The sequence below is a fragment of the Eulemur rufifrons genome, chromosome 7, assembly GCF_041146395.1.
Source record: "Eulemur rufifrons isolate Redbay chromosome 7, OSU_ERuf_1, whole genome shotgun sequence".
Lineage (NCBI taxonomy): Eukaryota > Metazoa > Chordata > Mammalia > Primates > Lemuridae > Eulemur > Eulemur rufifrons.
Genome location: NC_090989.1, coordinates 109306630 through 109321515, shown reverse-complemented (window position 1 = coordinate 109321515; position 14886 = coordinate 109306630). Strand labels below are relative to the sequence as shown.

At 36.6% G+C, this 14886-nt stretch overlaps 1 protein-coding gene and 1 pseudogene across 5 annotated transcripts in view; one reads left to right on the top strand and one right to left on the bottom strand.

Annotated features, from left to right (window-relative positions):
* Nucleotides 1–1042: 1042 nt before the first annotated feature.
* Nucleotides 1043–1254, bottom strand: LOC138386602 (large ribosomal subunit protein eL38 pseudogene; annotated as a pseudogene).
* Nucleotides 1255–2806: 1552 nt separating this feature from the next.
* The window catches only part of AGTR1 (angiotensin II receptor type 1), a 44360-nt gene continuing 32280 nt past the window's right edge, over nucleotides 2807–14886 (top strand). For 2 of the 5 annotated variants that reach the window (XM_069473116.1, XM_069473117.1), the window contains exons 1-2: nucleotides 3148–3211; nucleotides 12524–12608. The gene's annotated coding sequence lies outside the window, so the exon portion shown is untranslated. Of the gene's footprint in view, nucleotides 3212–12523; nucleotides 12609–14886 lie in introns of all 5 variants that reach the window. The other 3 variants (XM_069473118.1, XM_069473120.1, XM_069473119.1) reach the window with 3 other exon arrangements.

Below are 14886 nucleotides of genomic sequence, written 5' to 3'. Positions count from 1 at the left end.
TAATGATGTTGAGTTTTGTCATGTGCTTATTGGCCATTGTCTACCATCTTTGGATAAATGCCTATTAATTACATTATTTGTGTTTTTATTATTGAGTTGAAAAATTCTTTATATATTCTGAATACAAGTCTTTATCAGATATATGATTTGTAAATATATAATCACATTCTGGGGGTTTTCTTTTCACTTTCTTGATGTCCTTTGAAACACAGAAGCTTGTAATATTGATAAAATCCAATTTATCTATTTTTCTTATGTTGCTTGTGCTTTGAGTGTTACACCTAAGAAGGTTTTACATAACCCAAGGTCACAAAGATTTACTCGTATGTTTTATATTAAGAGTTTTATAATTTTAGCTCTTACATTTAGGTCTATGATCCATTTTGAGTTATTTTTTTATGTGTGGTATTGTAAGGGGTCCAACTTCATTCTTTTGCATGTGAATACCTAGTTATTCCAGTACCATTTGTTAAAAAGACTATATATTCCTCATTGAATTGTCTTGGTACTCTTGTTGAAAATCAATTGATGAGAAACACAAGGATTTAATTTATGGACTCAGTTCTATTCCACTGATCTATATATCTATCCCTATGGCAATACTATACTGCCTTGATTATTGTAGTTTTGTAGTAAATTTTGAAATCAGGAAGTATGAGTCTTCCAACTTTGTTCTTTTTCAGAACTGTCTTGACTACTCTGGGTCCCTTGCACTACCATATGAATTTTAGGATAGCCCTGTTAATTTCTGCAACAAATTAGCTTTGGATTTCATGGGATTGTTTTTAATCTGTAGATCATTTGGGGATTAATGCCATTTAAACAATATTAAATTTTCCAGTCCATGAACACAGAATGTCGTTCCATTTATTTAGGTATAATTTAATTTATTTCAACAATGTTGTTGGTTTTCAGAGTACAACTTTTGTACCTTTTTTGTTAAATTTATTTTTAAGTATTTTATTATTTTGATCTAAGGTAAATGAAATTTTTTTCTTTGAATTTTAAAAATGTTAATACAATTGAAAGAAGTGTGTGTGGTTCATTTCATCTCCTTCACTGTCAAACTAGGGGGCAGGGACTGCTTCCACTTCTCTGCCTTCTCTTGTTCTATGACGACCAAGTCTAAAGGTATAGGCTGCATTGAACATCAAACTTCACATTACTCTTATTTTTCTTAATCTTGACAGATTTGGCATCCTTTCACCTGGCTGTGAGCAGAAAGTCCTTGATTTCCTCAATTTTTCCAGACATAGCAACAAGGTATGCAGGGAGAAGGTGAAGATGGGCACAGCAAGTAGTGAAAATCAAGGAGCAAATTGTTTTCTTAATTTCATTTTTTATTGTTTATTGCTAGCATATAGAAATACAACTGATTTTTGAATATTGATCTTATACTCTGAAAACTTGCTCATTTATTAGACCTAGTAGCTTTTTAGTTGATTCCAGAGGGCTTTTAAAATATAAGATCATGTCACCTACCAATAGAAAAAATTTTATTTACTTTCTAATCTAAATGCCTTTTATTTCTTTTTCTCACCTCATTGCCCTGGATAAAACCTTTAGTATTATTACAAAGTTGAATAGAAGTGGGGAGGCCAGACATCCTTGATTTGTTCCTACTCTTAGACACATGAAAACATCATATTTCAATATTAAGTATATTAGTAAGTTTTTCATAAATAGACTTTGCAGTTGAGGAAGTTTCTTTCCATTCCCAGTTTACTGAGTGTTATAAAAAGGTGTTGGATTTTGTCAAATGTTTTTTTTTTTTAATTTGTTGAGAAAATTGTGTGAGTTTTGCCCTTTATTGATATGGCTTATCACGTTGATTTTTTTCCTTCTTTAATTTTATTTTTTATTGAAACATAATAGATGTACATATTTTGGGACCATAATCAATAATTTAATACATTCATATAATTTGTGAAGATCAAATCAGTATAATTGGGATATCAATCACTTTAAATATTTGTCTTTTCTTTATGCTAAAAGCATTCAAATTATTCTCTTCTAGCTATTTTCAAATAAACAATAGATTATTGTAAACTATAGTCACCCTACTGATCTATCAAACATCAATTAATTTTTGGTAGCCTAATCTTGCTTTCCTGTGATAAATCTCACTTCACCTTGGTATACAATCCTTTTATATGTTACTGGATTCAATTTGCTAGCATTTCATTAAGGATTTTTATCTATATTTATGAGATATTGGTCTGTAGTCTTCTTGTAATAAATATCTTTATTTGGTTTTGATATCAGGGTAATACTACTGTCCTCATAGCATGAGTTAGGAAACGATCATTATTCTTCTATTTTTTGGAAGAGCCCTTTGTGAAGAATTGATATTAATACTCCCTTAATTATTTGGAGATATTTGTTTTTTAATTTTTTTCTAGTTTTACATCTTAAGAAATGCAACTCGAGTAGCATGCCAATAAGAGAAAATGTCCATTCTTTCATTTTGTAACTGTGAGTTATAAAAGTTCCAGTTACTCACACTAACCAAAAAAAAAAAAAAAAAGTTCCCTAATTAGTCCTTCAAAGTTTTCCAAGTTAAAATAAAAAAAGTAGAGGAATATTAATCTTCATGAAAACTGATACTTTTGTTCTCTCAGCTCTCTCCCCCTTCGCGACCCCTCGCGATGCGGGGTTTGGGGCCAGGTGAGTGCTGATCTGATTGACAGCTGATAACGCGGAATGACTGTGGCATCATCCCCGCTGCCGTCAGTATCTGAAGAGGGAGGAGGTTGGGCCGGGAGGTTCTGCCGGGGCGGGGCAGAGGAGGAGGGAATGCAAAACAGAGCCTCGTCTCTGGAGCCCACGGAGCAGCGACGCCCCTCTCTATAAATTCAGAGGTGCCTCCTCGCCGCGGACTCCGGCGCCTGACAGCGAGACCCCAGGCAGCGGCGAGCGAACGAGCGCCTGGGCGGGCGCACGGCTGGCAGCGCTGCCCGGCCCGGGGCGGCGGTCGACGGGGAGCAGCGGGCGAGGCCCCCGGCAGTGAGGGCGCACGGCCGGGACGCAGAGGCGGCGGGCGGGAGCCAGCACCAGCGCCGGCTCTGGACAGGACGTGGCTTGGGGACTGCGGGGGCGGAGGTGCTAAGTTTCCTGTCCGGCTGTCTTATCTGCTGGCTCTGTGCTGGGAGGTTTCCAGCGACCAAGGAGAAAGAGACCCCTCCGAGCTGGCTGCCCGTCCCCAGACCAGGTGAGGGGCTTCTGGAATGGACTGGGAGGGGGGACAATGTGGGCTTCTTTGCCGCGTGCCCGAACATGTCATTCAGTTTTGACCCAACTCTTTTGAGTAGAAGTTAGAAGTCTCTAGAAATGGGTTGCAACCAAGTAAACTTTCTTCCCCAGGCTTTTAGTTAACTCTTGTCTTTTAACCGTGACCGGAGTGGGAAGTCCGCATGACTCTGCCCGGCATCCAGTTAAAAATTGTGTTACTTTGGAGGCGAAGCTAAGACTATCCCCAACCTCCCCCTCTGCTTCCCAGGCAATGTTCCTGAACCGCTCATCCCCCACCCCAAACCATACCGGTGGGTCCTTGACATTGGACACCACCCCCCTCTGGGCCAAACTCTCCCACCTCAGGTGTTCAGGTGCCCTTTGATTCATCAAATTGGGGCGGGAGAAGGAGGGTGTCTCCACACCCCAATCCCCACAGCTGTGGCCAGTGCACATTTGTAACTGAGGCAAGATTTTAGCAGGTCTTCTGCTTCCAGGCCTGAACAGAGCCTCTTGCAGGCCCTTCTCCTGCACTCCACTTCTGTATCTAGCACCCATTCTCCAATTCCCTTAAATGTCCAGCTCAGGGTCTCCATGATGCCAGCCTGCTTGTGGTCTCCAGAAGACCTCAGCAAATCTTGCCCAAAGCATCTCCTTCTGCCCGGTTATCTTTGGGCAACCATTAGTGACCTGGCTGTTTAACCTATCTGGGGACGTTCACCTTTGTTTGCTGATAGCCTCATTAAGTATTTAAAAACCCACTAAGGCCTTCAGGAGCCTTATCTTGTCAGTGAAACTTTAGGTACTCTCCTTCCCCTGGGACACATTTGGGACTTGGCTACATTTGTTTCTTGTGTCATTCTGAGAAGAGAAAGTAACAGAGAGGCAAGAGATCTGGCATCCTACTATTCTATAATTTTGTTGGACAGCTTGTGTCTCCTTCTGAAGGTGCTTCATCCCCAACATGATTCTCTTGGTAGTTAGCTCCAGAGGGTCCTGGGTCCCTAAGTGTTTATTCCCCTTAGCATAGGCTTTAACTCCCTTATGAGTCTTCTCTAGAAACTTTCCCTGCTTCCCTTGTCTTCTTTGGTGTTTCCCCAGCTATCAAGACACCACCTGGATAATCTCTCCTCAGACTGTGATAGATTCCCTGATAATGCCCTGGTACCCTCTCCTTCCTCTCCACCACCCTTCCTGACAGCGCAGAAGCAGGCAAGCACAGAAGAAAGGGAATGGAGACTCCCACAAGTAGCTGTGTGCTATTAGGAACATTATTTAACAACTCAGAACTTCGAGTCTCTGTTTATAAGGTCCCCTCCAGTGATAAAATTCTTTGATTCCTTTTGTTTCCTGGTTATTGCTTTAAAAAAAAAAAAAAGTCTAAGATAATTATCCTATTAGAAGATATTCACAGTTTTCAAAACTGTCTAACTCTCCTGTTAAATTATCTGCTCTGGACAAACATCAGGTTTTTCAGTGATTACTCCGAGTGTCCATACCCTACATTATGGTTGGCAGTTCCTGTAAGGTGATTTAAGGCTCAGGGGTAGCCCCAAGTTGTTAAGTCTCAAAATTTGCCAAAGTTGCATGATTATTAGTTTCAAGTCTGTTATCTACTCTCTCTCCCCACTCTTTTTCCCCTGACTTCACTGTTCTTTGCTCTCATCATGAGACCTTGATTTCTGGTTCTGCTCTTCTTTGACCTTAAACTGAATCAACTGTTCGATCATCCAACTTAGAAGAAAATTGGTTTTCTTCCACTGGTTCAACTGATGCCGATGGAAGACTTGTCCTCCGTGAGATTTACAAAATGTCTTTCAGTCACTGTTGGCTGCAGCAGTGCTCCCTGTCCCACAGTATTCTGAGCTTAAACCTTTCCTCTTCTTCTCTTTGGGGAAGTGTTCAAAGAAGGACAGGATTTTTGTGGATTTTTCAAGTATTTTACTTCTCTTTTTCTTCTTTCTAGTTTGGGGTCAGAATTGTGTGTTTATTTGTGTATATAATTTTGTTTTTGTTTTTTCTGCTGCTGGTACTTATTACTGATGTTGCTATTATGACTATGGCCAATTCACAATAATGACTAATTTTCCCCTGTGCTAGAGGGAACGTGAGGAAGGAAAGTGTAATCTGCTACTTACCCAAAGCCCAGGTAAAATACTTAGCTGAGAAGAAATCTGAAACTCATAGCTGCAGGTCTCCTGTAGTTTTACCTGTGCTGCAACAGTGCCCTTTCAAGCAGATAACTGTATTTTGCTTTCAAATTTGTTACAGGGACAAAGATAGTGACCCTGCATGTTTACATGTTTTGGCTGCTTAATGCAAGCTTCTGCCCTCTAGCCCCATGTTTATTAGTTTACCTAGTCCTTTTCCTGCTCAGTCATGGCTGGAGAATGCCAAAGAGTCTCCCAAGTAGGCCAGCAAATTAAGAATTACGTTTAGAAGTTTGAAGTCCAAGTATCGTAAAGATTAAAAAGCTGTCTTGAAGATACACTGTGGCAATAAACAAATATGGAGCCAGAGCAACAAAATATGAGGCAGTATCCAAGCCCAGGTAAAGAGCACTTTCCTCCCATATTATCTGGCAAACTGGACAAATCAGCTTTTAAACGCATCACCACTGGAAAGTGCTATTATTTTTCTTCAGAATCATTCTAAGGTTTCTCTTTCAAGTTGCCTAGTCATTGGATTACGTGATCTATATGTCTTTTCATGTAGGTGCATATTTAAGCAGTATACTAAATCTCCAATAAGCAAAAGTAAATTTTGATTAACTTGCATCCTAAATTTATTTATCACTTCAGATTTCCTATTTTATTAACATGATGAACTTTAGCTTCCAAAAATAAACTTTTTAATAGCTTAATATATAAAGCCATTTTAAATTAAGGAGTATCTATAGAAATTTAAGGTAATATTCAACTGATTTGACAAGTGACTACCATTATCCTATTAGGGCTCTAAAATACATGGGATCATAGCAAAAAAAAAAAATTAAGAATTATACACTTGCCAGATATTTCATTACTTATTAATTTAATGACAAATTTGATAAGTGAAAATGGAAAGCGAAGTATATACTTAGAATAGTCATAGAAATGACAAGTGAATGTTGTTACTAGCTGTGATTGTATTAACACTAAAAGATTTGCTATCTGATTTTGATTCTATCTCTTCATAGCACATGTTCACAGGGGGAAAAAATTCCCTTGCATATGAAAACCAAAATTGTCTATCAAAATATTTTAGTAACAAAGAATTCATTATATAGTGTAAATGCTGTATGACTGCTTTATTTTATGTTATTCTTATGGCTCAATTTAGAAAGGTTCGCATTTGTTTTTGCTTTGTTTAGTTCCTCAATAGGTGTATCTTCTAAATGTGTTAAGTAGAAATAAATGTCTAGAATTTGTCAGTTTTTGTCAGAGTTATTTTTCTATACCAAAGAATATTTTATATTGTGGTGCTAGTCTCACATATAATTACTTTTCTAACATTTAAAAGTTTGGAAAATAGGTAAGAAATGAGTATGCTTTGTTTTCTGTAATTGCAGTGTGCCCCCTTATTTCAAGACCTAGTTCTAGATGTGCTTAAAATGCAAAATCATAGAATTAGTAATCCTTCAGTTTGAGTCAATTTTTATGTGATTTCTTATTCATTTTATATACACATAGGATTCCTTGATTTTCACCAAATGATGTTAAAATCTTATTTAAATCAATGGATTTAAGTACTCTGAATGGCTAACTGCAAAGTAAGAATATCGGTAAATACACATATAATTGTGTACTATTAAAAAGAACTCACGATTGCTCATTTGCTAAATGTCTTTAGATATTTTCTCATCTTGTATTAATCAAAACTCCTCTAATCTCTAATCTACTTTGGAAGATGAAGAATTGTGTCTATGAAACAGTTGCAGATACTTATAAAGGAAATACTATAGATCTGAGTGACATTAGGTCCTGAGGGTATATCAAAGTATAAAAATGGTTTTTGGGCCAGGCAAGATAGCTTATACCTGTAATTCTAGTGGTTTGGGAGGCAAGCTAGGAGGATCGTTTGAGGCCAGGAGTTCGAGACTAGCCTGAGCAAGAATGAGACCCGATCTCTACAAAAAATACAAAAATTAGCCAGGCAATGTGATATGCACCTGTGGTCCAGTGTCTCTGGAGGCTAAGGCAGGAGGATTGCTTGAGCCCAAGTATTGGAGATTGCAATGAGCTATGATGATGCCACTGCACTCTAGCCCAGGCAACAGAGTGAGACCCTGTCTGCAAAAAAAAAAAAAAATTGGTCTTTGCCCTAGAAAGAGATTGGTCAAGCTAAACACATACTTAGATATGAGTCTCTAATAAGTCCCAATGACATTGGGGTAGGAAGCAGGAAACCGTTTAAAAACAGCCCCTCCTTCTGTCCTGCCTAGTTAGAATGTCTAAAGAGGTCACATTGTTTGGTTCCAGACACTTCTGTAATAACCATTGCTCCTTTCCCTTCCTCATGGGATTATAACTCCTTTGATAGTATGGGCCACATTTAATGCATCCTTGCTTTCTATTACTAAATGCTTCACAAAAGTCACTTGTTTACTGTTTGTGGTTTGTTGGCTTTTGGTTAAAAGCATGGAAAATGTTAAATACATTTCAGATCCCTATGTTTTAAAAGAGAATATTAGAGAAACCATTTTTTCTCATCTCATTTAGGTGTATTATCCTGTTACATACAATAAAATGATTTAAAGTAGTGTTGCTAATTGGGGAACTAAGCATTAATACCATTTTTTGACATAAGCAGCAATGGCCAGGGGATAGTAAAGAATAAGGAAAGGACAAAAAGGAATAAAATTTGAAATATCAAATCACTGGTTCCTAAGGTGTTGGGAGGCAAGATAAGAATATTAGAATCCCCAGGGGAGCATATTAAATCTGTTCACATGTTGCCCACACCTTCCTTTGTGCCCCTTTCCCCATTCATCCTTTTGAGACACATTATATTACAAATCAGGAGCAGCCATCCACAGCTACCTCAGGTGTCACAGTCCACATACTTGCACCATGGGTATCACCTGGGAGTTTGTTAGCCATGCAGAATCTCAGACCTTACCCGGACGCATGGCATGAGAATCTGCATTTTAACAAGATCCCCAGGTGATTCAAATGCACATAAGATTAGAGAACCACAGTGTACAGCACTTATGGCTTGCTTAGAATGACTACCTAAAGGTTATCTTCTTGGCTTTTTAATAAACTAACATTTTTAATAATGCTAACATTTATTGAGCACATATAATGTGCCAAACACAATGCTCATCCTTTCAATGGTGATTTTATTTAATTCTTACAATGCTGTGAGGTTGTCATTGCTTTATTCTCATTTTATAAATGGGAATACTGAGTAATAACAAGATAAGTGGCTTACCCAAATGTGGTAACTGATACAGTTGAGAATTCAACACAAGAATTCTAATTCCAAAGCCTGTGCTCTTAGCTGCTCTACACTAGGCTGCCTATTTTTTAAAGCCAGCTAATTATTTGAAAATTGATTTACAGTTATAATTTGAAATCAAGTCCTATTTCCCTCATCTAAAAAAACAAGACCTATGCCATTTTGCTTATAAAATTTGCCTTTACTACAATCATAAAAAATTCTAGAAATCCCCCCCTTTAGTTGTTGTGAAAAATACAAAAATATGACAGCTTGTCCAAACTCATTAAAATATATATTTAAGGCCGGGTGTGGTGGCTCATGCCTATAATCTTGGCACTCTGGGAGGCCGAGGTGGGAGGACTGCTTGAGCTCAGGAGTTCAAGACCAGCCTGAGCAAAACTGAGGCCCTGTCTCTACTAAAAATAGAAAAATTAGCCAGGCATCGTGGTGTGCACCTGTAGTCTCAACTACTTGGGAGGCTGAGCCCAGGAGTTTGAGGTTGCAGTGAGCTATGATGAAGCCACTGCAGTACTCTACCCAGAGCAACAGAGTGATACTCTGTCTCAAATATATATATGTGTAATATATATATTTAATATGTACAATTTTTGTATATCAATTATACCTCAATAAAGATTTTTTAAAAAAAAGTGACATACTTTTAAAAATTAACTTTCGATATCTCTATTTTTTCCCATAACTTATCTAAAACTCACTGTTTGCCTTTTAGTGTTCTGATGCTATAAAGTAAGTTTTCTCTTGAATAAGTTGTTCTCTACATACGTGTAGACTGTTTAGCATTCCAACATACTGCTTTTTCAGCTTTTAATAGAAATGCTTATTTAGCAGAATCAAGCATGATTTACCAAACTGTAGTTTAATGTAGTTACTAGCCAGTCGGTCTCCAAGCAAATGGTGACTTATTTTAAGCCAGTGACTGTCCAAATGATTCGGTCCCTGAACTATTTTTCCCAGTGCATGTAGATTCTCTTGACATCCGTCAGTTGGATCATGCTGAATACCTCTTGTTTTGCTCACTGATGTCAGTGAAAAGACAAGTGAGTCTGGGTTCCCTGTGATCGTAGGGCAGATATCCTACACCCAGCAGGCAGTTTCTTAATGGTAATTAGTGATAAAGTACCAGTGACCATCCCCTATGGCCCTTTAGAGTCCCCTGGTTTCACTAAGCCCAAACATTTGTGACTGTGGCTGAGTATAATCTGCACCAGTTTTTTTTAAATAGATTTTTAAGAATCTCACAATATTCTTTCTAGTAAACTTCATATATTTACAATTTTATCAGCACATATACTTTTTTCACTTTTTGACTCAAATTCCTGTCACCTGATCCAAATGCTTCTAAATTATAGGGTATGCCTCTAGAACAAGAATGTTCCATTAACCCAGCTTTCATAACCTCTTTTTCCGTTCAAATGATGTCACTTTACATAAAACACGTTGTATCACCATGTCTCACAGCCCTGAATCTTTACACAGTTAATTGCTGCCACTTTTATCAAGAATGAAGAAGAATTTGATTGTGATTCTTGTGTAGTGATTTCGTAACTATGTCCTGGCCTTTGATTTACTGAGTTATCAGAATGGATTTTTGAGAGAACACACATCTATTCCTATTCTTTTAAATTCCCATTAGATTAAGCCATATGATAGGACATTATATAGTCATTATGTATTTTACACAAATATATAATGTAACATATAACATATATATTTTATATGTTTAAATATATTTAATGGCAAGGAAAGATAAGTGAAAAAAACCAATGTATAAAACATGAATCATAAGTATGATCCAGTGTGTGTACGGGGGGGGGGGCAGATTCTTGTCAAGGTGCTAGTTAAGCCTGTCTTGGGTTATTGGTATCTTAGTGAAAGTAATTTAGTTATGTCAGTGCTTCTTTGTGAGTACAATCACTTAATACATTTTTGAAATGAATGCATATCTGTGGAGTAGATAAGAAAAACTAGGAAAAATATACAACAAATTTTAAAATCTTTTGAGAGGTAAGACCAGGGGTGATTTTTTTTCTTCTTTCTTTCTTTCTCTCTTTTTTTTTTGTATGTGCTTTAAAAATTTTCTATAATGGATCTCTGTTGATTTTATATTTATTTCTATTTGTCTTAGAATTGCTATTACTTTCCTTATAACTCACTCTGTATTTTAGGTCTTAGACAACCACTATTAACTTTCTATAGAATGGTACTCTAAATCTGACCCTTCCTATAATTTTTTTTTTTCCTAAGGTGCACTAGAGCCTTATAAAATAGCTCCCAGAATTCATACTGTCTTGGTATTTTGTAGATAAAATCATCTTATGGGAAATTTCTTTGGGTAATAGATCCTTCTTAGGCCAAAATTCTTCCATATGACAATGATAAAGTTGGTATACAGAGCTGTTTAAAAAGTAACCTATACACAATATTCTTCAACTTTAAAAAATATTTCTTATTTAAATCCTTAAAATCCATAATGAAACATAATGATGAATTTGGCTACATAAAAATAGAAGTCTGCATAGTAAAAAGTACCATAAACAAAGTCAAAGGATAAACAAGAAACCTGGGAAAGCTGTTTGCCAGACATTACGTGTAAAATGCTCGTTTCTTTAACATAACATGAGAAACAATAAACACCTAATTGAAAAATGAGCAAATGCCAGGGCTTGGCACACTAGTAGAGGAATAACTGCAGCAAATAATAAGAAAATGAAAAGAAGCTTAACCTCATTCATAATTAAAGAAATGTAAATCAAAACAAAGATATATGTTTTTACTTATCAGATTAAGAAAAAAAGATTTGACTAAAGCCAGAATTTTAATATCATAAATTGGTGCAACCTTTATACAAAATATTTTATAAATATCCATAAAAAACTTAAGAGTATACAAACAATTTAGTTCAACAATTCTGTTTGGAACTTATACTGACATATTTATATAAGTACAAAAATAAGTATAAATATAATTATTGGGGCATTTTTGTAGCAATCAAAAGGGAAACTGAAAAAAAGATTAAGGCCCACTAATAGAAGATTGGTTAGATCATCATGTGTCTGTGCAACGAATGGAATATTGTATAGTCATCAAAATGAATGAGGGAGATTTATGTATGCTGTTGTGGGAAATCTGCTAGCCATTATAATAAGTAAAACAAATAAAAGAGCAGAATAGTATGATGTGCAAAAAAGAAATACGGATATACACATTTATATGCATGTGTATGCATTTTTAAGCCTTGAGATACATAAGAAACTATTAATATTAGTCTTTCTGGGAAGTGGATCCAGAAGATTAGAGAAGGTGAAATGTTTACTTTTATATTCTTTTGTAACTTGACATTTATACTACATGCAGGCATTCTATGAAAAAGAAAAACAGAAAAGATAATCTTTTAAAAGGATATTTTTTAAAGTACTGTACCATAACATTTGTATAAGCTTTATACTAAAACAAAAGTAGAATCATTTAACAAAGTTTAACTGTAGATTTACAAGGAAAAATCAAATCCATTATCATACTTCTTATTAGTAGTAACTATGTCTACAGAAAGAAGTGTCTTAGAAGACTGCACTAGTTTAGCCAAAAACATTCTTTTTCTCTTTCCCTAGTGGTATCTATAAGGCGATTGGGGAAAATGCTGACCATAAGCAGGAGGAGGATGAGATCCCATGACAGCCACTTAATACAACCTAATTCTATACAAGGAAAAATAAGTTCTTGATGTAGACTAGATGGTTTTATTCCCTGCAAAGACCATTCTTAAGATACAGTGTCAATGCTTACTCTGTAAATTAAAAAATAAAATCTGACCATATTTAGTGAATCACTTTAATCTTTTTTTGTCCAGGTTTGGTATGTGATAAATTGGTTGAAAATGGCTGGGTTCTTTATCTGAATAAGTCACTGAAGCCATCCCAGAAAGTCTGCACCAGGTAATTGTCTTACATTTACAACACTATGTCTGTCAGTAGTTTTCTCTAATGTGTTAACAGTGGGAATAACACAAGAAGTCACACACACCATTGTCCTGTGAAAGAAGTAGGGGAAGTAGAAAAACATGAAATTTCAGTTTTACACCATCCCCTGCAATATACAGACTAAGAGCATATGTATTTATATGATTTTAAATGTAAATTGTCAGAATTACCAAGCTATTTCCATTTATATACTGATATAAACTATGTGAGAAATTCGCAACACTTTGGCAAGGATCCCTTGTGGCCACAGGTGATTGCCCTGAGCAGTGTTCTTCTTGCTGTGTAGGGCTTAGGAGGACCAGAAGGGAAATGGCTGTGCTCTCTCATCAGTCCTCTAGTGGGGGACTGGGGCTCTGTGATACCCCAGCACTCACTTCCAGGAGCCTTAAGAGCATAAATCTTCAAACTTGGCCAGCTCACCTTCAGAAAACACAAATGTCTAAGAGTCTCATGCTTACAAACTTCTGCCTTACTCCAGTGACAAGATAGAGGAAAAAGTGCAATGTGAAACTGGAGATGGAGGGACCCTCCGAGGCCCATGCAGCTAGCCCCTGGCAAGCATGAGTCACATGGAGTCATGCAGCAGGGCATTAAATGCTCTCAGAACCTAGTGAGGAGAGCATCAAGGTTAGCCAGGACTGCTTTGTCTGTCTAACTCCTGTCACAGGGGCCTGTGTGATATTTTTCATAAAAAGAGTCCTGGATTTACCTAACTAGTAGGGTTTTTTCCCTCCTAACAAAAACTTAGCTCAAAGAACAAACCTTCAGCTTCCTTAGTCCCCTCAAGGGAAAATGAAAAGAATAGCTTTTCTTCTTCTGAATATGTTGTGCTTCCATTTTATCAAAGTGGAGGGGACGTAGGCTAGGTAGGTGCTGGGTAGGTAAATACTAGAGGTGACTTTATCTTTCTTTGCTAGACTGGCAAGTAGGAACCACTTTCTGGAAGGCACTGTACAGTGCTGGTATTAGGAAACTATTTAGTACTGCTTGAATCTTGAAGATGAAAATAGTACCATTCTGCAGAGTTCTGTCACTGGATATCTTTAGGGTTTTTGTTTGTTTGTTTGTTTGTTTCCTGTTTTTTGAACTGGAGTTAAACATGGGACTCTGGAATACACATGTTTTCAGCAAAAATCCAGCTCTGGAAACAGTGCATTAAAATCTGCATTTTAGTTAGGACAATACAAAAACAGAACACTTTATTTTACATCTTAAGAGTACTAAACAGAAGGAGCCTTCTCTGTGATACCATTAGCCCTACAGCAGAAATAGTAGGATGGATAATCTAAGGAGTTTCTGCTGACAGTGATTCTTCTTGGACCAGCCTACCTTCTCCTGGATTTCAGAAGCCTTCAGTTTCTATTAAAAACAGTCACACATTTGTAGCAAAACTTCCAAGATAGCTATAGGGATAGCTTAGGGATAACAAAATATAGAAGAAAACAGTCTGTGAAATTTTAAACTTTTTCAAACCTTTACATTTCAGATGAATGAGCAAAATAGAATTCTAAGAAGTTACTTTTTGTTTGTTAAAGCACTGATGCTATACCAATTCTACCACTAACTGGCAACTTTATCTGCAGTTTCCTGTAAAATAATCTCTCAGGCCCCATCCTGACCTGTGAGCACTATTCTGAAATACAAAGCAAAACAAAGTGTTTGCAGAAGGACCTTCTGAACTCTGTAATATCCCTTTAAAACTTCTACCAACTTACAACTGGAGAACTCTGATCTCTCATTGATTTAAACCAGTGAGGTGTAAATAATATTTCAGAGCTTGTTTTATAGGACCAAAGCATTTATGTTGCAATCTACTTAGGATAAATGATGAAAACTTTATTTGTACATTTAAAAGAATAAATAAAGAACCATATTCGATGGCTTAAAATCTATAGACCTGCACCATCCAATATGGTAGCCATTACCACATGTGGCTTTTTAAATTTACATGTAAATTAATTACAATTAAATAAGAGTAAAAATTCAGTTCCATAGTTGCACTAGCCACATCTCAAGTGCTCAGTACACGTGTGGTTAGTGGACGGCACAGATACGGAACATTTCTATCATCATAGGAAGCACTATGGACAGTATTGATACAAACAAATTTATTAACGCAGTGGACTTTCACTGCTACTCTGTAAGAAAGTTATGCTCTTTTAAATTTGTTTGAAAAACTTTACGTATTTTTTAAATTCCAATTTTCTTAGTGTTAGATTTCCTGGTATATTGC